At 39.5% G+C, this 22,324-nt stretch overlaps 1 protein-coding gene across 1 annotated transcript in view; it reads right to left on the bottom strand.

The window, feature by feature from the left end:
* Positions 1–21,954, bottom strand: part of KRCC1 (lysine rich coiled-coil 1) — a 29,893-nt gene extending 7,939 nt beyond the window's left edge. Inside the window, exons 1-2 of the mRNA XM_028832319.2 lie at positions 21,808–21,954; positions 3,153–3,258 (exon numbers count right to left, since the gene is read on the bottom strand). The gene's annotated coding sequence lies outside the window, so the exon portion shown is untranslated. The remainder of the gene's footprint in view (positions 1–3,152; positions 3,259–21,807) is intronic.
* Between the last annotated feature and the right edge of the window lie 370 nt (positions 21,955–22,324).

Raw genomic sequence — 22,324 nt, 5'->3', positions numbered from 1 at the left:
TATTTTATTTTTTTTTTTTTTTGAGACAGAGTCTCGCTCTGTCGCCCAGGCTGGAGTGCAGTGGCACGATCTTGGCTCGCTGCAAGCTCCACTTCTCGGGTTCACGCCATTCTCCTGCCTCAGCCTCCTGAGCAGCTGGGACTACAGGCACCCGCCACCGTGCCCGGCTAATTTTTTGTATTTTTAATAGAGACGGGGTTTCACTGTGGTCTCGATCTCCTGACCTTGTGATCCGCCCGCCTCGGCCTCCCAAAGTGCTGGGATTACAGGCGTGAGCCACCACGCCCGGCTATAGTTTTATTTTTAATTGACAAGTAATAATTGTATATATTTATGAAATCCAATATGATAGTTCAGTACCTATATATAATGTGGAATAATCAAATTTGGTGAATTAGCATAGCCATTACTTCAAATGTTTATCATTTCTTTGCAATGTGAACACTTAATCTCTTACAGCTACTTTAAAAAATATTAAAATAATAAATATATTTTGAATATACATGAACTATAGTCACCTTCTTATGCAACAGAACACCAGAACTTATTCTCCTATCTAACTGTAACTTTGTACCCCTTGACAAATGTCTTTCCTTTCTCTGTCCCCTCCCTTACCCTAGCACCCAGCCTCTGGTAACCACCATTCTACTCTCTACTTCCCTAAGTTTTTAGATTCCACGTACAAGTGAGATCATACAGTATTTGTCTCTCTGTGCTTGTAAAGCCCTAATTTTTTGAGCATTTTTTTATACCCTGGAAAAATAAATAACATTTGTTTATTTAAGAAGAAATTACTCCAAATTTATTCTACCCTAGGTATATACCCCAAAGCACTATAAATTGAAAAATAGCACTTAAGAGTTTTAATAAAAAGAGTTAAAAAAAAATAGCACTAATAAAGAGTTTTAAAAAAAGTTTTAGTCTGAACTAAAAGTTTACGAATAGAGTTTCGCTTACTTTCAAATCAAAGTATGAGCTTCCGTAGATAATCCTATGATTAGAATTATTTCTAACATAAAGTTTTATGTTTCTGTTTGTGACAGAGACTACCAGTTGTCTCCCAATATACTTTTTACTTCTTCCTTAGTAACAAACCTTAGGAAATGTGTCTAGCTAAAAGACTACATGTTCTGGCCATTGTTAAAAGCAACATGTAGTCATGTGAATAAATTCTGGTCAATAAGAAGAAAGCTGAAGTGCTGTGTAGGATTCTAGGAGGGATCCTCCCTTCTGCTGCTGAAATGAGGATGCCATGGTTAGAAATGAAACAGTCGGCCGGGCGCGGTGGCTCACGCCTGTAATCCCAGCACTTTGGGAGGCCGAGACGGGCAGATCACGAGGTCAGGAGATCGAGACCATCCTGGCTAACACGGTGAAACCCCGTCTCTACTAAAAAATACAAAAAACTAGCCGGGCGAGGTGGCGGGCGCCTGTAGTCCCAGCTACTCGGGAGGCTGAGGCAGGAGAATGGCGGGAACCCGGGAGGCGGAGCTTGCAGTGAGCCGAGATCTGGTCACTACGATCCAGCCTGGGCAACAGAGCAAGACTCCGTCTCAAAAAAAAAAAAAAAAAAAAAAAGAAATGAAACAGTCATCAAAGAAGTCAGTCAGGGCCTTAGAATAAAAAGACAGAAAATGTCTAGGTCCTCTCTGATGATCATGGAACTATCCTAACAGCCTTGTATACACTGCCTAACTCCACACTTTTAAATGAGGCAAGGAGTAAACTGTTATGGGTTCAAGCTATAACAGAAAATAATCTCTGAATATATTTAAAGCCAACCATGTAAGAGTAACTAAAATGTAAATGTAGGGAAAAGGACACTAACATTTTCAGAACACAATTATGAATGATGTGTATTTTCTGTATTTTTCTACATTGAGTATTACTTGATAATCCTTTGAAAGTTATTTTTAAAATTTCAATGAAATGCAAGTTATCACAGAGCCCTTTGACTATTTCTTAGACCTCTGGGCTCTGAAGACTGAGCCTAAAATATACTAGACTAGAATATAGTAGATTAAGAATTAGGGCAAGACAGAGATTGCCACTTCCATTTTTCAGGTTGAAGAAACAGAGAGGTCAAAGTGATTTGCTCAGCAATTAATGGTGGAGTCAAGGTTTGAATCCAAGTTCTCCCAATCCAAGGCTAAGACATGACTGTAATTATGGTACTTTAATCTCAACCACCACATATGAAATAAAATGCAGTTTCTGACATGATTATCAATGGGGAAAACTAGATGAGTTCTCTAAAAAAGCACAGCAGGCCTATGTTTCATTTCAGTAAATGTATCTACTACTTTTGGTATCCCAGATACCACAGATTAAAGAGATCTAGGAAAAATAAATAACATTTGTTTATTTAAGAAGAAAGAAAAGAAAGAAAGAAAGAAAATGAGCTTCAGAGTTAGAAATGAGCTCCAGAGTAGCTCATCCAAGTCTCAAGAGTGTGAGAAGAGTAGAATGGGAAAAGACTATTGTAATGTAGTATACAAAAGACTATTCTTTCTCCAGGATACTATTATACAGCAAAGATGATACAAGTGAGTAGCTATACCATATAAAAGGAAAGAACACTGGACAGGGAATCAGATCTCATTTATTGGCTTAGTCATGCCCATGACTAGCTAAAAACAATCACCACTCCTCCGGATCTCAGTTTCTTCTTCTATAAACTAAGGAAGTATGATCATTAGACATTTTACCTTCCAATGCTAGCATTCTAAAATCCTGTGCCTTGAAAACAAGGCAAAGTCAAGGGTAAGACTGCTGCATATTGTGTTGTAACCTTTGATTACTGTAAAGGAAGAATCTGGGGATCTATAATATCTCTTGACTTATTAATATTTTCCTGCTCAAGCTTCATAATATCTTCCTTATATTTACCACAAGAACTGATACAGTGGCTTTCTGCATAAGGTAGAAGACAGAATGGAGAGAAGAAAAGAAAATGAGCTTCAGAGTTAGAAAGATCTGAGTTTAAATCCTAATTCCCCAAATACAAGTCAGGAAGTTATTTCCCTTCTCTGAGTCAGTCATCAAAAGGACAATACTTTCCTTGTACGGATTAAATAAGATGACATATATGAAGTTTACCCACTACATTTAAAAAGTGACATTAGGACATATTCCTTCTATTTTCAACCTACCTCATAATGCAAAATCCTTTGTTATTTGAACTGTAACACTACTCCACAGACATCTTTTATAAAAGGTATCCGGAAAAGTTCAGTCTTTGTTCATTCAGTGTGGTATCTATCAATAAAAGAGAGGTAAGACAGAAGATTATATTAAATCGTTAAAGTAATATTTTTAATTTTCAACTACTATATTTCATATACCATCTCAAATCTTAATTTTCTGAGTGCTTGCAAAGCTACAGTAATAAATTTTTGCTCATTAGGATAGAAATTTTAATATGAATATTTTGTAAGACTCTAATATTTAATATGCTAACATATTTTTTAGTCTACAAAATACCATTCTGAAGGAAAAGTTACTGGGGCACCAGTATTGAAAGTCTGGGCTAAGAAATCCAGTCTTGGCATTTTATGTTTTAAAGCTAACAATCTCAAGAAATGCAGTCAATTTTAAGATAGCTAATGATTCCAGATACATCACCAATGTCATCTGAGAATCACATGGGGGAACCACAAACCATCTTTTTTTTTTTTTTTTTGAAACAGGGTCTGGCTCTGTCACCCAGGCCAGAGCGTGATTCTTCTATCTCAGCTTCCTGAGTAGCTGGGAGTACAGGTGCATGCCACTGTGCCTGGCTAATTTTTTTTATTTTTTGTAGAGATGGGGTTTCACCATGTTGCCCAGGCTGGTCTCCAACTCCTGAGCTCAGGTGATCCAACCCACCTTGGCCTCCCAAAGTTGTGGGATTACGGGCATGAGCCACTGAGCCTGGCCAACAAACTATCTTAACCTTGGCCTCCCAAAGTTCTGGGATTACAGGAATGAGCCACTGAGCCCGGCCAACAAACTATCTTAACCTGTGGTAGACAACCTTCTTCCACGGCTGGTACAAATACAACCACACAAATTTCACTAAATAGAGCTCAGACAAGCCCTTCAAAGCTACAGTCATATTCACATATTAGCTTCTACAACTTTTGCTAAAAGTGTTTCTCACTTAATAAATAATCTACGCCAAATTACTACATTTACACTTGGGGTCTGTACTTCAATCTAAAGTTCCTAACAGCTAACATTTATTTTATAGAAGTTTACCAGTTTATACATAGGGTGCCAATCATATAACATCAAAATTGTACTTTCTATCTGGTAGTTTAAACGGATGAGTTAGAATCATATGTAATGTCATGGAGAAATGCCCATGATGTATTAACGGGAAAAACAATGTATAGAACTCTATCAATCAATTGTTCAATCATAAAATCCAATTTTAGTATAAACAACCCAACATATACAACCCCAACTTAAATGTATACATATGTATTTACTATAAGGAAGGAATAATGCAATTGGCCTCCAATCCATTCACTTCCTTTCCTGGAGAAGAGGGAAAAAGAGAAGGATGGTTGGCAACTGGACCTCAAGTAAAAAGCCTAATGATATTTGCTTGGAGGAAGAGATCTTACCACTAAAATGCTCTTAGCAAGATGTCCCTGGCTAAAGATTACCTGTAGTAAATAAACCCAGACTCTATGAGGCATCTCTCTCTGAAGAATGCCACATAAGGTACACAACTCTCTAGGGTATAACATAGAGATGAGTCACAATTTAAACACCCCACTGTGTGAGCTCATCTTGTGAATCTTACTTAGAAACCTTACCTATTTATTCTGGGCCAGAGATACAAGTCCAAAGTGGGAAAACATGGTGTATTGGTCTGTTCTTACATGTTACAAAGATATACCAAAGACTGGGTAATTTATAAAGGAAAGAGGTTTAATTGACTCAGTTTTGCATGGCTGGGGAGGCCTTAGGAAACTTACAGTCATGGTGGAAGGTGAAAGGGAAGCAAGCCACTTTCCTTTCAAGGTGGTAGGAAGGAGAAGTGCTGAGTGAAGCGAGAAAAGCCCCTTATAAAACCATCAGATCTCGGGAGAACTCACTATCATGATAACAACATGGGGCAAACTGCCCCCAATTCAATTACCTCCACCTGGTCTCTTCTTGACATGTGGGGATTATGGGGATTACAATTCAGTATGAGATTTGGGTGGGGACACAAAGCCTAACCATATCACATGGTCTGAGGAGCCATCTTTCATGTATTAGACACTATGCTTCGGTTGAGTCTTTCGACTGCCTGTATCCTTGAAATAATTAGTAAACCTGATGAGTCTGATTTGACAGTCTGATCTTGTGTGTTAACTCAGTATCCACAGAAAAAAATCTGAAAAGATATATGCTAAATTTAATGGGGTTTGGGAAATGCGAAATTGGGTCAGAAAATGAGTAGGGGCAAACATTTAACATATTGCTCTTTGTACATATCTATATTAATTTGTGCAAAAAACATATATGACTCTCTACTTTTAAAAACTCCATAAATATTTAAGTTATACTGGGTATCTTCAAACTAATCTTAATATTAGTGCCAATGTATGGATTAAAAAGATTTGCTTAAAAATATTATGTGCTCAAGATAATTATAAATCAGAAACATTTTAGAAAGGACTTGAAGAGTATTAAAAATGTATCTCAGGCTGGGTGTCATGGCTCATGCCTATAATCCCAGCACTTTGGGAGGCAGAGGCGGGCAGATCACTTGAGCCCGGGAGTTTGAGACCAGCCTGGCCAACATGGCAAAACCCTGTCTCTACTAAAAATACAAAAAATTAGCTGGGCGTGTTGGCACATGCCTGTAATCCCAGCTATCTGGGAGGCTGAAGTATGAGAATCTCTTGAACCCAGGAGGTGGAAGTTGCAGTGAGCCAAGATTGCGCCACTGCGTTCCAGCCTGGGCGACAAAGTGAGACTGCCTCAAAAAAAAAAAAAAAAAAAACAAAAAAAACTATTATATATAATATCTAAATTATTTCTTAGTTGTTTTAAAATAAAGGATTTACTTACATTTGACTTTAAGGTCAGCAAGGTAAACAGGTTAATACAAAGGTTTTCAGAACTTCCTTTGATTCAGAATTAATGTACAAAAACTGACATGGTGATGTGATGGTGACTTTTCCATTAAAAATCTTGGTTTGGCGTAGTGCTTCGTACCTGTAGTACCAACACTTTGGGAGGCTGAGTTGGGAGGATTGCTTGAGGCCAGGAGTTTGAGACCAGCCTAGGCAACACATTGAGACCTCCAGCTCTACAAAAATAAATCTTTAATAAGAACAGGTAAATACTGTCTTTCGGTGACGACCAAATCAGTATACATGGAAAGTTTACTGAGTAGTTATTTAGAAGCTCAAGATATCTGAAAATAGAACAATAATTTCCTTCCTGGTTCAACCCTTAATACCAACCAGGCATTTCTAAAAGGCAATGTTGTAAGCTGAGGTAAGAAACTTGGGGTTACCTTTAACTCCTTTACCAACTATGCTCTCATTTTTTATCTGTTAAATAGCAAAATAGTCTGAAGCTCAAAATCTCAGCCATTTTTCTCCTGAGTCATGTCTGTTCTAGCTTTATAATATTTTCAAAGCTGTTCTTTCATTTTTCAATTCCTATAACATTATTTAGTTCAAGTTCTCCATGCTTTTGGACTTTACTAAACTTTATCACTATTTATTTTGTCTTCAAGGTACTCTGGTGAGTACTGTGGGAAAGCACAGGAAGAAAGAGATGAACCTTACTTATCGAATGCCTACTGTACGCCAAATAATAGATTATTATTTCAGTTTTTTACTTCTGCAAGAATTTCTCATAAAGCTCTGGATATTGGGATTTAAAGGAATTAAAATGTTGCCACATGTGCTATTTGATAAAGGCAGATATTAAACCTTGGTTTATCTCATACCCTTTCCCTTACATACACATAGCTGTTCCACACATTGGGAGTAAGTGAACAAGACAATTGTTAATATTGAGGACTTCATAATTTTGTAAAAACTGATAGGCAAAGAACTATGATGCAAGACAAAAATGTGTAAAGTGCTGTAACACATAAGAAGGTATAATGTGTTCTTGGTGAGGGGTTTGTGGAGAAGAATGGATTTTGAATGAACTCTTAAAGAGATGGGTAAAATTTAGAAAAAAAAAACAAGAAAGGGGTATTCTGGAGGACAGAAGAGCATTAGAAAAGGCACTTCTGCTTTAGCTAAAACAAGACATGCATAAAGGTAGTGAAAGACAGTGCTAAAGGTGGAATGACGCTAAATCATAATATGCCTTATTTGGACATTTGGATTTAATTCTGCAGTCAATAGGGGAAGAAAAAGAGACTCAACATGGGGATATTGTTAGGAAGCTGTTGCAGGCAAGAGATTATTGGGCTGCACCAAAAGAGTAGCAGAGCTAACAGAAAGGAAGGGAAGAATATGAGAGATATTCTAAAGCTGGAATCAAAGGAATTTGTGATAGCTGGGAAGAGCAGAGAGAAGAAAGAGAGTGGGGGCAGAGACAATTCTAAGTAAGGCCTTGATCCTGGGTAAAGTTATCTTTGACAGAGAAAGCAAGGAAGAGGAAAAAGAGTTGTTACTGTTGTTGTTATCCCCCAGAAGGAGGGAAGTAGGGAGTGGAACGAATAAGCATTAAGCATTCAAAAAGCAGAATTTGATTTTGGAACAAACCCAGATTCTTTCAAATGTCTAGTATCTTTCACATCTCTTCTTTCCTGTTGCATTCTTCTATGTGTTTAATTCCTCTATGTGAAGTTGGGTTTAAACAACTTGCAGATGTTTTATGTACTCTGAAATTCCTTACGAATTAAAATGGTTGGGCCCCTGAACTAATTGTGTACGTATCAAACTTCACTACACGTGATGGGTAACAGGAACCACTAGAGGAAAGAAAGGTCGGTAGTGAGCTCTAGGCATTTGTAGAAATCTTTCCTCAGAAAATTTTGACATCACCTCTCTTTCACTTGCATAGTGATTACTATATATTTCCTCATTACAGAGGTTGCAGCATTATATAGTTTGAAGAACACAGACGGTGATTGTTGTGGAGTAAAGGGAAATTATCTCTTCCTCTAACCTGGACATTGTTTTCATCCTTACCATTTTATTTTAGCATTAGTTATTTTTTAAATAGTCATCATATTACTGGTTTCTAATGACCTTTACAATTGTTAAAATCTTGGAGGTAGCATCTCTCTCCCCGGATATTGGCTATCTTCTCCCATGTGATAGGGATGCTGACTGAATTATTTTTCTAAATGCAGGAATTAATACTTCATCTTGTTATGGGTTTAGACCATTATTCCTTTTTTTTTTTTTTTCCAGACGGAGTCTCACTCTGTCTCCCAGGCTGGAGTGCAGTGGCGCAATCTTGGCTCACTGCAAGCTCTGCTTTGCAGGATCACGCCATTCTCCTGCCTCAGCCTCCTGAGTAGCTAGGACTACAGGTGCCCGCCACCACACCCGGCTAATTTTTTGTATTTTTAGTAGAGATGGGGTTTCACTGTGTTAGCCAGGATGGTCTCGATCTCCTGACCTCGTGATCCACCCGCCTTGGCATCTCAAAGTGCTGGGATTACAGGCGTGAGCCACCGCGCCCAACCTAGACCACTATTCCTAAATGAGGTTTCTTTCTTTTCCTTTGTTTATTTTCTTTCTCTCCCCACCCCTGCCCCGCTTCTCCTTCTTTCTTTAAAAAGTCAGAGTCCCCCAGGCTGGAGTGCAGAGGCATGAGCATAGCTCACTGCAGCCTTAACTCCGGGGCTCAAGTGATCCTCTCGCCTCAGCCACCAGAATAGCTAGGACTATAGGCATGTGCTAGCATGCCCAGCTAATTTTAAATAATATTCTGTAGAAACGGGAATCTCATTATGTTGCCCAGGCTGGTCTTGATCGCCTGGCCTCAAGTGATCCTCCTCCGTTGGTCCGTTGGTCTCCCCAAGTGCTGAGATTACAGTTGTGAGCCACTGCAGCCACCTGAGAATTTTTAAAAATTCAAATGATCTTAATCTTGGTATTTGCTATGGCTCCCACACATACTTTTTATATGCATTCAGTCTATGACTTCATTCACATTACTGGTGAAAACTTTAAGCAGGACAAGGGCAAGATAATACCTATGGCATGCTACAAATAATCTGCTCTCTTCTTGCATCTAGGATGTATCTATTTATTAGCAATCTGTGGGTTTAATTAGAAAGATATTAAGAATTTGATATCATCTGAGTTTATTTCAAAATCAAATTCAGCATCTTTTTGAACACTATGCTTCTCCACTCTACTCCCTACTACTCTCCTTCTTATGGGTCTGATCTATTTGTACCACACTGAAGTCTTATTTTTCCATTTTGTTGATATTTGAAAGATATAGGAAATGCCCTTCTAAAATTGTAACCATCCTTTCTACAGCAATGGTTCTCAATCTCAATTATTTTGACCAAAACAATCTATAGGCAGATAGGAGTAAACTCTTGTAGTCAGGAGGTCTAGGGATTACAGCTTAAAGAGATCAACCACACACACAGCAGAAGTATTTCAAGTTTCATGGTTTACTTTAACAACTCATGAACTTCTTGAACTATAGTCTTAAAACTTCCATTTGATATAAAAAGTCATTATTTAATCTCTGAATAAATTATGCCAATTAAACTTCAAGTATCTTCCTGGCACAATCTTGTATCTCAGAAACCTCAGGGAATCTCATTATGCTCTCTAAAGAAATACGGTCCTGCAACGTTCTTTTGATTTACCAGTAATCTTTCATAAAAGAAACGAGGCATGGCATGACTTGTTTTCAATAAATCCATATTGCCTTTTAATGTTTATTTCAAAGTATCACATTCACAAGCCACCTATTAATAATCTGTTCTGTAACACTTTTACAGCATTGCCCTTATGTTGTATCAGGTACTGTTCTAAGCACTTATACATAGTAACTTTTTTTTTTTTTTTTTTTGAGACAAAGGTTCCCTCTTGTTGCCTAGGCTGGAGTGCAGTGGCACGATCTTGGCTCACTGCAACCTCCGCCTCCTGGGTTCAAGCGATTCTCCTGCCTCAGCCTCCCAAATAGCTGGGATTACAGGCATGTGCCAGCACGCCTGGATAATTTTTTTTTTTTTTGTATTTAAGTAGAGATGGGGCTTCTCCATGTTGGTCAGGCTGCTCTTGAACTCCCGACCTCAGGTGATCCACCCGCCTCAGTCTCCCAAAGTACTGGGATTACAGGCGTGAGCCACCATGCCTGGCCTCACGGCAACTAATTTTATCCTCGTAAGAACTCTATGGGCTCAGTACAATTACTTTGTATATTTTATAGAAGAGGAAACTGAGGCACAGAAAGGTTAAGAAACATATCCATGGTTGCAGTTAGTAAATGACAAGGCAGTCTGGTTCCATAATCTGTTACTGACTGTTGTGGCATGCTGCCTTTCTAACTCATGTAAAACTTTTCAGTCTACATTCTGGAATCCATTTCTCCTCCTTAAAAAGCTGAAACATTTTCTGATCTCCAGGTTTTCCATCTCTCTCCATTAAAAAAATGAAAACTGGCTGGGCACACTGGCTAATGCCTGCAGTCTCAGCACTTTAGAGGACAACGTTGGGGGGATCACTTGAGTCCAGGAGTTTGAGACCAGCCTGGGCAATGTACCAAGACCCTGTCTCCACAAAAGAAAACAAAACAAAAAAATAAAATAAAATCAAGCCACAGAGTATAGGATATTCTCAACTAACATATCAGACAAGGGACTTACATCTGGAAGATATAAAGACTTTTTAATGACTCAATTATAAGACAAACTCAATTTAAAAAGGGCAAAAGGTCTGAACAGATACTTCAGAAAAGAATATATACTAATGACTAAGTAAATATGAATTAAACCACAATGAAGGGTCTGCTTTTAACTTGGACTAACATAACTTCTTCATGCAATAAACTGAAAAGAGCCATACTGTCTAGTTAAAAAAACAAAAAAAAAACAAAAAAAAAAAACCATAATGAGATAACACCACACTCTCACTAGAACAATTAAAATTAAAGGACTAAGAATACCAAGTGTTGCTAAAGATGTTAAATAACTAGAACTTCCATACATTGCTGGCTAAAATGTAAAATGGTACAACCATTTTACAAAGGAGTTTGATAATTTTTTTTTTTTTTTTTTTTTGAGATGGAATAGCACTCTTGCTCATGCTAGAGTGCAGTGGCATGATCATAGCTCACTGCAGCCTTGGCCTCCTGTGCTCAAGTGATCCATCTCAACCTCCTGAGTAGCTGGACTATGGGTTCATGGCATCATGCCTGGATAATTTTTTTTTTTTTTTTTTAGTAGAGATGAGGTTTTGCCACGTTGCCCAGGCTGGTCTTTAACTCCTGGGCTCAAGCGATCCGGCCATCTTGGCCTCCCAAAGTGCTGGGTTTACAGGTGTGAGCCACCGTAAAAAATTATCAGCCACCTGGCTTAATTTTTTATAAAGTTAAATACATAGCTACCATATGACCTAGCCATTCTGCTCCTGTGTATCTGACATGAAAACATATCCATGCAGATTTGTATATGAATGTTCACAGCAGCTTTATTTGTAACAGCCAAAACCTGAAACAACTCTAATGTCCATCCACAGCTGAACAGATAAGCAAAATACAATTATTCAGACATAAAAAGGAACAAAAGAGCAACAATACAACATGGATGAATCTCAAAACCATCATGCTGAGTGAAGACAGACATGAAAGAGTATCTACTATATGATTCTATTTATAAAATGTTCTAGAAATGCAAACTAATCTCTAGTAATAGCAGCAGATCAATGGCTGCCCAGGGATAGAAGTAGAGGGGGGAATGGATTGTAAAGGGGCATAAGTACTTTCGAAGTTGATGGAAATGTTTGGCATTTTGCTTATGATAGTGGTTTCACGGGAGCATACACCTGTCACAAATTCATTGAATTGTACTTTTTTTTTTTTTTGAGACAGTGTCTCACTCTGTCCCTCAGGCTGGAGTATAGTGGTGCAATCTTGGCTCACTGCAACCTCCGCCTCCTGGATTCAATTTTTGTGCCTAAGTCTCCCAAGTAGCTGGGATTACAGGCATGAACCACATACCTGACTAATTTTTGTATTTTTAGTAGAGACAGGGTTTCACCATGTTGGCCAGGCTGTCTCAAACTCCTGACTTCAGGTGACCCACCCACCTCGGCTTCCCAAAGTGCCAGGATTACAGGCGTGAGCCATCGTGCCCGGCCTGAATTGTACACTTTATATATGTGGAGTTTATTGTAAGTAAAATATACCTCAATAAAATAACTAAAGGAGTTTACACTTTTTTTTTTAATAAGAAATAATTATACATTAAAATGATTTTGAAATGTTGGCTTTGTTTCCAGAAAGATCATCCACCCGACAAAGGCTACGTCACCTCAGGCACTACTAAGAACTAATGCCTGTCATACTGTTACTTAGCTCCATTGCTCCTTTGAGTCAAATAGATATAGGAACACTGGAGTCAGTTCTGCCTCTTAGGAAGTTATGTAACCCTGGTCAAGCTTCTCAACCTCTCTGCCTTAGGTTCCTCACCTCTAAAATAGGGATATAACATATACCTCAAAAAGCTGTCGTGGTCCCTATAGAAATTAATACATGCAAAGCACTTAGAAGAGTGCAGGGAACAAGGTAAGTGTGGTATGGATGAAGTATTTGTATTGTTGTTCAGGATTCTGTCTATTTAAGTGACATAGTGAGATGTTCTCCCAATAAATTAATCTAGTAACTATAGAAAGACAAATAAGGTTATCCATAAACAGCACAGAAGTATCTGAAAGAAGTACCTAATTCTTTGTATTTCAAGTTAATTTATGTTTTAGAGGGACTGTGTTTATGGAAGTTGAAGGATGGACATGATCCTTATTCTAATTGCTCTGATTTTGAACCAACTTTTTGTTTTTTTGACACATGGTCTCATTCTGTCACCCAGGTTGGAGTGCAGTGGTACAATCTCGACTCACAGCAGCCTCAACCTCCCAGGCTCAATTGATCCTCCTGCCTCAGCCTCCCCAGTAGCTGGGACTACAGGCATCTGCCACCACGCCCAACTTATTTTTTGTATTTTTTTGGCAGACATGAGGTCTTGCTTTATTGCCCAGGTTGGTCTCGAACCTCTGGGCTGAAGGAATCCACCTGCCTCAGCCTCCCAAAGCAGTGGGACTATGGGTGTGAGCCACCAAGCCCTGCCAGGTCTTTATTTCAGTAAAAATATGTAAAAGCACTGTGAAAGTTAAAGTAACAAAAACTGCACATCAACTACTGTATTAAATATGAAACACATAATATGAATTTCTCATAATTCAAAACTGTCTAAGAAGAGCTTCATATCTTAAATACAAGGAATTGTTCTACTTTTCTTAATTTGATTTACAATCTGTTTCATTCTACCTACCTTTTAGAAATAGCAAAACCTGAATTTAACTTTTTAAACATCTTTCTCACAAAACGCAACTTGATGTTGAATTATTTATTTATTTAAAGAGACAAGGCCTTGCTATTTTGCCTAGGCTGGTCTCAAACTCCTGGGCTCAAGCGATCCTTCTGCCTCGGCCTCCCAAGTGCTGGGATTACAGGCATGAGCCACTGTGCCCTGCCTAATTTAACTCTTGCACCATATGAAATGTTTTTCAGACATTTCATGTTTGACGAATAAATCAATTGAATTTGAACAAAAAATGTAATAAAAATTTCCATGCCTCACAGCATGACCTGCTGTGATATGGCATTTAATCATAACAGCTTAATAGGTTTGTGTTTTTTTGAGACAGGGTCTCACTGTCTCCCAGGCTAGAGTGTGGTGGCGTGATCTCGGCTCACTGCAGCCTCTGCCTCCCAGGCTCAAGTGATCGTCCCACTTCAGCCTCCCGAGTAGCTGGGACAACAGGCACACACCACCACGCCTGGCTAATTGTATTTTTAGTAGAGCCGGGGTTTCACCATGTTGCCTAGGTTGGTATCAAACTCCTAAATTCAAGTGATCTGCTGCCTTGGCCTCCCAAAGTGCTGGGATTACAGGTGTGAGCCACCATGTCTGGCCAGCATAATAGATTTTTAAATGGTTATTAAATATCTTTAATCTTTGAGGAAAAAATTTTATGAGCAAAATTAGGATGTTAATTTGGTTATATTTTAGGTATCAGTAGCTTACTTCTTCTTCCCCTCTAATAAATACACCATGGCTCTATACTTTTCAATCCAACTCACTAACATATATTAGGAGACATTTTATGTCTTTCCATTATTTGCACCTTCTTTCTGTCAGCAATGTTATTTTCAGTGTTTTTTATTTTTATTTTTTTTTGAGATGGAGTTTCATTCTTGTTACCCAGGCTGGGGTGCAGTGGCGGGATCTCAGCTCACTGCAACCTCTACCTCCTGGGTTCAAGTAATTCTCTTGCCTCAGCCTCCCGAGTAGCTGGGATTACAGGCGTGCACTACCATGGCTGGCTAATTTTGTATTTTTAGTAGAGACAGGGTTTCACCATGATGGTCAGGCTAGTCTTGAACTCTTGACCTCAAGTGGTCCACCTGCCTTGGCCTCCCAAAGTGCTGGGATTACAGGTGTATTGGGCCCGGCCTCAATGTATTTTATTAAAGTTATCTAAAAGTATCTTATGTTTTATGACAAGGTCTATAAATGCAGTTTTGTTTTTTGATATAACAGTAAATAGTATTTTTAAAAAATCTGTTTCTAATAGCTTTTTGCTAGCATTTAGAAATACTATTGATTATATATACGGAACTTGTATTTTACTCCCCTGCTGAACTCACTATTCTCATTACCTTTTCCTAGATTCTATGGGGCTTTCTACATAGATGATCATATAATCTGCAAATAAAGACAGTATTATTTATTGCCTATCTGTAAACCTTTTATTTTTCTTGCCTGAATGTACTGGCTAGGCGCTCTAGTACAATACTGAATAGAAGTGGTGAGAATGGACATCCTTGTTTTATGCCTGCTCTTAGGGAGTTCTGTAATCCAATACTATTCTAATCTTAGTAAAGACTAGGCAGAGCACAGCACTAAATTTTGGGATATTAGGCAACTGATTCTGTTATCTTTGCCAAAACATGTTGTTTGATTCTTTTTTTTTCCCCGGAGGTCAAATCCTATTTAAAGTGATTTCAGAGAACTTAATTGGGGTAACAATGCAGCCCAATACCTGTCAACATTATGAATACTCTTTGCTGTAACGCTAGTTGTTAATCTTGCTTTTTCAGGAAATGAGACTAGTCTGATGTACAGTTTGCCATGTTTTAGCTACTTTACATTAATACAACAATTACAAAAATAACTAAGGGTTTATTATGGCATATTCCCAATGACAAAATACAAATGAAGTAACAAAATCATTAATTGGGAGTACATATTTAGTATCAAATTAATGTTTTTATTTAAAGTAAGTCTTTGAATGCCAATAATCATAAGTACTCTATAGCTAGCTAGCTCAGGGATCACGCTTGTGAAATTAGTTTTATTTGGATCCAACGTAGATATCCTACATCAAAGGCCATCAAATGTGTGCCATTCCTTCTAATGGGTTAGTGTGAATAGTTTTGTAAGAGGGAAGCGTATCAATGCTCATGTCCTTGGGAAGCTGAAGTAGGTGGATCATTTGAGTCCAGAGTTCCAGACCAGCCTAGGCAACATGGTGAAACCCCATCTCTACTAAAAATACAAAAAAACTAGCTGGGCATGCTGGCGCACGCCCGTAGTCCCACCTACTTAGGAGGCTGAGGTGGGAGAATCACTTGAGCCTGGGGAAGTTGAGGCTGCAGTGAGATGAAATTGTGCCTCTGCACTCCAGCCTGGGCAATTGGAGCGAGATCCTGTCTCAAAAGAAAAACAAAAACAAAAAATGAGATCAACGCTTATGTCCGAACATACATGTGGTGAATACAGTTAGGGGCAGTTCTTAGTCATTTTAACATGCTTAGTCAATATTTTCACTTATTGACACCTAATAAAGGCAGCAAGTCTGAAACTAACAAATAATCATTAATGTTTCTCCAGGCACACTCTCTCATCATTCTTCCCAGCTGCCAACTTCAGATTTACATTAACATAATGTGCTCTGGTGTGCCTGTAACAAACATGTCATGTGCAGAGCACATATTTATGCAAAACAATGTACTACTCCTGGTATCTTAGGAGTCTGACTAATCCATATTTAAAACTGCATTTTCTCCAAGTGCTCTTTATTTTTCTCCCTAATTTCATTAATAAATGTTACTATTGAACCCTTTAAAAGGGCTGGCCTAATTCATTTGTATACCCTTAGTACCAAGTATAATATCTGGCACATAACAGGAGCTTAAAAATGTTTTCTGAATAAACTTAAGGGTTATTAGCTAGATTTTCTTTATGTCGTTGAGTCTCTGCTTAATATCATGGAAACAAAGGAAAATATTTTTAGGCAATTGCTATGTAAATGAGTTAATTACTCAATAAGTAGCCAGAAATGTCCTTCACTCCAAAACCAAGTCAGTTTTGTTTTTTTTTTTTTCTTAAAAACAGGTAGAGCTGGGCACAGTGGCTCAAACCTATAATCCCAGCACTTTGGGAGGCTGAAGTAGGCGGACCACTTGAGGTCAAGAGTCCAAGACCAGCCCAGCCGACATGGTGAAACCCCGTCTCTACTAGCAAACACAAAAATTAGCTGGGCATGGTGGTGCATGCCTGTAATCCCAGCTACTTGGGAGGCTGAGGCAAAAGAATCACTTGAACCAGGGAGGGAGAGGTTGCAGTGAGCTGAGATTGTACCACTGCACTCTAGCCTGGATGACAGACTATATCTCAAAAAAAAAATAATAATAATAATTAAAAAAAAAACAGGTAGATAACCAAGAATTTTTGTTTGTTGCAGTTTTTACTATGATTACTCAGGAATATTATTATTTAGTGACTTTTTTTAACTGTCAAAAATATTTGAGAAACTTCACCAAATAAATTACAAAGTGTCCTGGAAAATCTTGACACCACAATAATACATTGTCTGTGTTATTTCTTTTGGCTATGGAAACATGGTGCTTCTTTGGGTTTTTGTGACTAAATTTTCCATTTCCTATTTGTAACCTTATGCCTTCTATATCTTCCTTACTTGGTTGTTGTTTTTTGTTTTTTGTGTTTTTTTTTTGAGACAGGGTCTTGCTCTGTCACCCGGGCTTAAGTATAATGGTGTGATCACAGCTCACTGCAGCCTCAACCTCCTGGGCTCAAGCAGTCCTCCTACCTCAGCCTCCCAAGTAGCTGGGACTACAAGCATGCACTGCCATGCCTGGCTAATTTTTACTTTTTTTTTTTTTTTTTTTTTGTAGACAGGGTCTCACTTTTTTGCCCAAGCTGGTTTCAAACTCCTGGGCTCGAGCAATCCTCTGGCCTTGACCTCTCAGTGTTGGGATCACAGTCGTAAACCACCATGCCCAACCTTTGCCAATTTTTAATCCTTACTGATATTCGCTCTTTATCAAGACCAATACAGAGGAGTTCCTTATAAGGGTGCCATAGGTATAGGTGAAAATGGATTAGCAGATGCTCTTCAAATCAGTTTTAGTGGTCCTATCAGAATTTTGAAAGTGAGAGTAGAATTTTAATAACTGGAAACATGACAATTCTTTGATACCTTTGGAGGAATCTGCTAACAAAGTCTTAAAAAAATTATAGCTAAGTGCAAACAACCTTTTTTTCCATCTTGGCAATTATTTAAAACTCAAATACCTAAAATAAAAAATATATTGACTCCTAGCCATGTTTTAGATAGTGTGACATATGAAATATTTGCCAATTGTTAAGTGGCAGTAACTGAAATTTTAATGAAGGATATTTACCAGAAGTAAAGTGACAATAGGTAATTTTTTAGGTAACAATTATATTCTGTTTTTTCAAATTCTAGTGAATAGTCTCAACCTTAACAGAGATTACTCTGAATGTCATCTGAGATTACTTTTTGAATATCAGCCCTTATGGGTCAAAGTTTCATATGCTTTATGAATTACAATTTTAGTACCAGCCATGTCAAGCCATGGAAAGAATACCAACACAGATGTGTTTATTCAATTCACAATTTTAAAGCTGTAAAAGACCTGAGTTTGGCTGGTGCAGGGTTCTTCAACCTTGACACTACTGGTATTATGAGTAGGATAATCCATTGTTGTGTGTGTGGGAACTGTCTTGTGCATTTTAGGATATTTGTGACATCTCTGGCCTATGCCAAGGAGATGCTGGTAGCACCTGTACTCTTGCTTACCATGTTCCTTGTGGGTTTAGAAGATAATCCCAGATGTTGAAATCCCAAAATACCAAAATCCCAGTCACAAGATAGTTGCATCATGTTAGCCCAGCTTTCATGGACTATTTCTGTACAACTGCCCATAATCTATTCCTGTAATACATTTTCTCATTTGCCATTTTTTTTCCAGTATCTTAAATTGTCAGACTTAAAAAAATAATAATTCAGCATGCTGTGTATTTCATCTTTGCATCATGTCCAATACTGGAAGTGTAAACTGCAGAGACTTTGAGAGAGTTCTAATTTGTCTTATGCATTTTTTGCAAATGTGACTTCATGAAAGTACATTATCAAAACACTGACTTTGTGTGTAAGCACTGTGCATGTACCTAAAAACGTTGAAACTTCCTCAACAAATGAAGAGATGAGAGATGTCTTTTGCGTATCTGCATTTGTGAAAGATAAAAATTTCTTCAGGTTTCAGCTCTTTGGGCAACTGCGTAAGTGAACAGTGACCCACTACAGGTTTTGACCTATCTCATCAAAAGACTTGTCACAGTATTTCAGATGACCAGTTATTAAGCTAGGTGCACACGACTACCAACCATTGTGACATGCTTTTATACATTTCCCTTTTTGATCTACTTCTTTATGAATACAGCTCATCTGCTCCTAACTGTTATATGCATGTGACTGTTAGTATACTTGTTTGCAAAATGTTACCATTGCGTTTTATTGTGTCAAATGACCTATGAAGTGTTCTGTCATGTTTCTTAAATAAATCCCCCTTTAAAAATGTAAACAAACATATTTTAAAGAACTAAAAAAAGTACTTTTCCCAGATGTATTATTTTCAATATTTTGGCCTTTTGTAATTGTGATTTTGGGGACTTAAACTTTAGGGATTTTCATCTTTCGGGATTTCAACATTCAGGATTGTGTCTTTTGGAATTATGATTGGCTCTTCTCCCTCTCTGCTCAGTGATGACAACCTAAAATGTCTCCACATTATCAGAGGTCTTCTGGGGGGGGGTACGATCATCCCTAGATGAGAGTCACTGGGCTAGTCCAATTCCCCCACCCACAGATGACAAAACTCAAATCCAGGAAGTAGGACTTACTCAGGGTCATTTAGCTGTAGGAGAAACTAGCACTAGAACCTGTAACTAGTCAGACTCCTATTCCAGTATTCTCATTTTACCACCTTGAGGTGGAACAGAAAGTATTGTGTGAACTGACATCTTTTAAAGTCTTTTGCACATATTTGAAGTCATTGCAAAATCAAAAACAAAAACACATGCTGAGTCTGGCAAAAAGCTTTTTCCATGAGAAGCTGTTTCCAAATCTTCCTGTGGTCTGGCCATGTGAGCCAAATTGAATTGTAGTCTTTAAACTGCTCAGGCTTATTTATTAGTGAGAGGCAGGAAATTTGTTATAAAAGCAAAATAATCCAGGCTGACTGAAGACACTAAATCTAGTCTTCCAAAACTGCCTTCACTAAGAGAACTTAATAGTTTCAACATTTGGTTGCAATGACTAATCCCTATTTTTAGTGAACAGAAAAAGTGCTTACAAAAATGTTTTAAGAAATTTGCAGTATTTTACTCCTCTGCTAGTTCTCCAAAGTCAATTGACACAAAGTCAATTGTGTAAAATATTATGGGATAACATGCAAAATGTATCATGAAAAAGGATAAACAAGAAATCAGTATTTTTATGGAGTTATATTTACAGGTGTCTCTCCTGGAAAAAGGAATCTAAATTATTCTACAATATTCTGGCTCCCATCATCTTTCACTGTGAAGACAAACAGCAACATAAGGCAACACAGCAAATACTAAAAAAATTGATACTGAACATGGCTAAATGTTTCACTTATGTCTTCTGCAGTGGGATCAAGCACTATCAACTAAAATAATTCCCAAAACTGCTTTAAGCCTTATCTCATGGTTTGCAACCAGCAGGCTGTTTGTAGACATATAGAACTATTATGGTAAGAACTCAAACGTCTCTCAGATTAAGATGGATAAGAAATAGCCTTTTGTGTTAGGGGCAATGTGTTGGAGAACTGCAAAAACTCTCCCCATCCTTGGAGAGTTGACCAAAATTTAACATGGCCTCGAGAAGCCTAAGGCCACATCCATGAGGGCAATCCAGCCCTCTTTTGAGTTCCTGTTGGAAAAGCCAGGCTGCCAAAAAAATTTTACTGTTTGTTCTAACCAACACCTAATAACAGCTCCCTGACTTCCCTTTTAAAAAGCATTTACTAAAAAGGGCTCACAACTACGAATCCTCCTCCGTTCCTTTGAGATGTGTTTGTACCTCTTACAATTCAGGAGTGTCTTCCTTAAGGACCTGGAAGCCAATGCTCTGAAATGTAACCAGGAAGGACTGGGCCTGACTCCCGGTCTCTGTGGGAGGATCCTATTTTATCTCAGATAATTCCAAGATAGGAGACAGAGCTGGCCTACTTGCATTTATGCAGTGACCAGCCCTTTGTAATTTTTCACCTCCCTGACTCTACTTGAGCCCTCTCTTCCCACTCCCTACTTCTCCCTTTAAAACTCGCAATCATCTCGGTGAAAATAGGAATGGAGCTCAGCCTTTCCCCCGTCAGTAGTTGCGGAATAAAATCCTTTTTCAGCGCTTTAATGTCCAGCTTCCTGTATCTCTGACATTGGTAGGTACATATTAAAACTCAGCTGGGCGCGATAGCTCGCGCCCATAGTCCCAGCTACTCCGGAGGCTGAGGCAGAAGGATCCCTTGAGCCCAGGAGTTGGAGGCTGCAGCGAGCTATGATCGCGCCACTGCACTCCAGCCTGGGCACAGCGAGACCTCCGTCTCTAAATTAGAGGATTAAAAGCACACACACATAAAACCCCAGATCACTATCAAGACGGGCCTATAAATCTTAGAAGCTTGTCTTACAGGGCCATATGCTCAAAAGCTTAGGAAAACTCTCCAGTGATCCCCCGCTAAACCTCATCCCCTCTTCTCTTCCCCCAAGGGTCCCGCTACTTCCTGCTTTCCCCGATTCCTAAATCCACCTCTCCCTAAGTGTCCTACGTCGAAGTCTCTACTTTCCAGGATGCTGAACTTCACCAAACGGAAGCTTACCCTCTTCCACGTTTGGGCTTTTTTCTACTTATCCCTGTCCCCTCAATTTTCGAGTTTCCTCATCAACCCCACTTCCCTTTCCCTGACGCTCCGGGTCTAGATTTCCTCCTGGCCGCCCCTAGTTTCCCACTCCGACCTCGGCTTCCTCCGCAAGCCGAGCGCCCCTTCCCTCCGCACTTCACTCGGAAGCCCTGCGCCCCTTTCCGGGAGCGGCGGCCGGTGAGGGGTGCGCGGGACTCGGGCCGCGCCCTAGTCGGCCATTTCGCACACTCGGGGCGCGCCCGGCGGGCTGGGCGCGCGAGGCCTGTCCTGGAGCGCAGGAGTTGAGGGGCTGAAGACCGGGCCGCCCCCGCCGCCGGGGCGGGAACTCACCTTCTCTGAGGCAGGGGCGGGCGTCTACAACTACTGTCCCCCGCCCCGCCAACGCCGCCAGCCAGGGGATAAGCCGCGGTGGAGGTGGCGGAGAGGCAGGAACAACCGCTGCCGCTGCCGCCGCCTCCGCCGCCGAGCAGGCGGGATGGGAGGAGGAGGCGGAGACCCGGCTTCCTGAGGGGAAGTCGCCGCCACTACCGGCTTATGACTGGACAGCGCAGACGCCATGGCGGCGAGGCGCGCTAGTGCGCTTGCGCTGCGAGCCCAACGCCCAGGAAGCCCCTTGAGCCCCGCCTTGCTGCTTGCTTCGCCCACTGGGCCTGGCAGTTCCCGGCGCGGTTCTAACGTCTTGCTGGAGCGACTGGTTTTGATCCTGTCCCTCTGCCCTCCTTTCGGGGGCAAAGAAAAGTTCGTGGGGCCGCTCGCCTTGGGAGAAGGAGTATAAAGCCAACTGAGTGAAAAAAAAAAAAAGTCTGGAAATTTACAGTTCCACCCCCAAATATCTTAAAAATACATG

The sequence above is a fragment of the Macaca mulatta genome, chromosome 13 (genome assembly GCF_049350105.2).
Source record: "Macaca mulatta isolate MMU2019108-1 chromosome 13, T2T-MMU8v2.0, whole genome shotgun sequence".
Classification (NCBI taxonomy): Eukaryota; Metazoa; Chordata; class Mammalia; order Primates; family Cercopithecidae; genus Macaca; species Macaca mulatta.
This window is presented reverse-complemented; position numbering and strand designations above follow the sequence as displayed.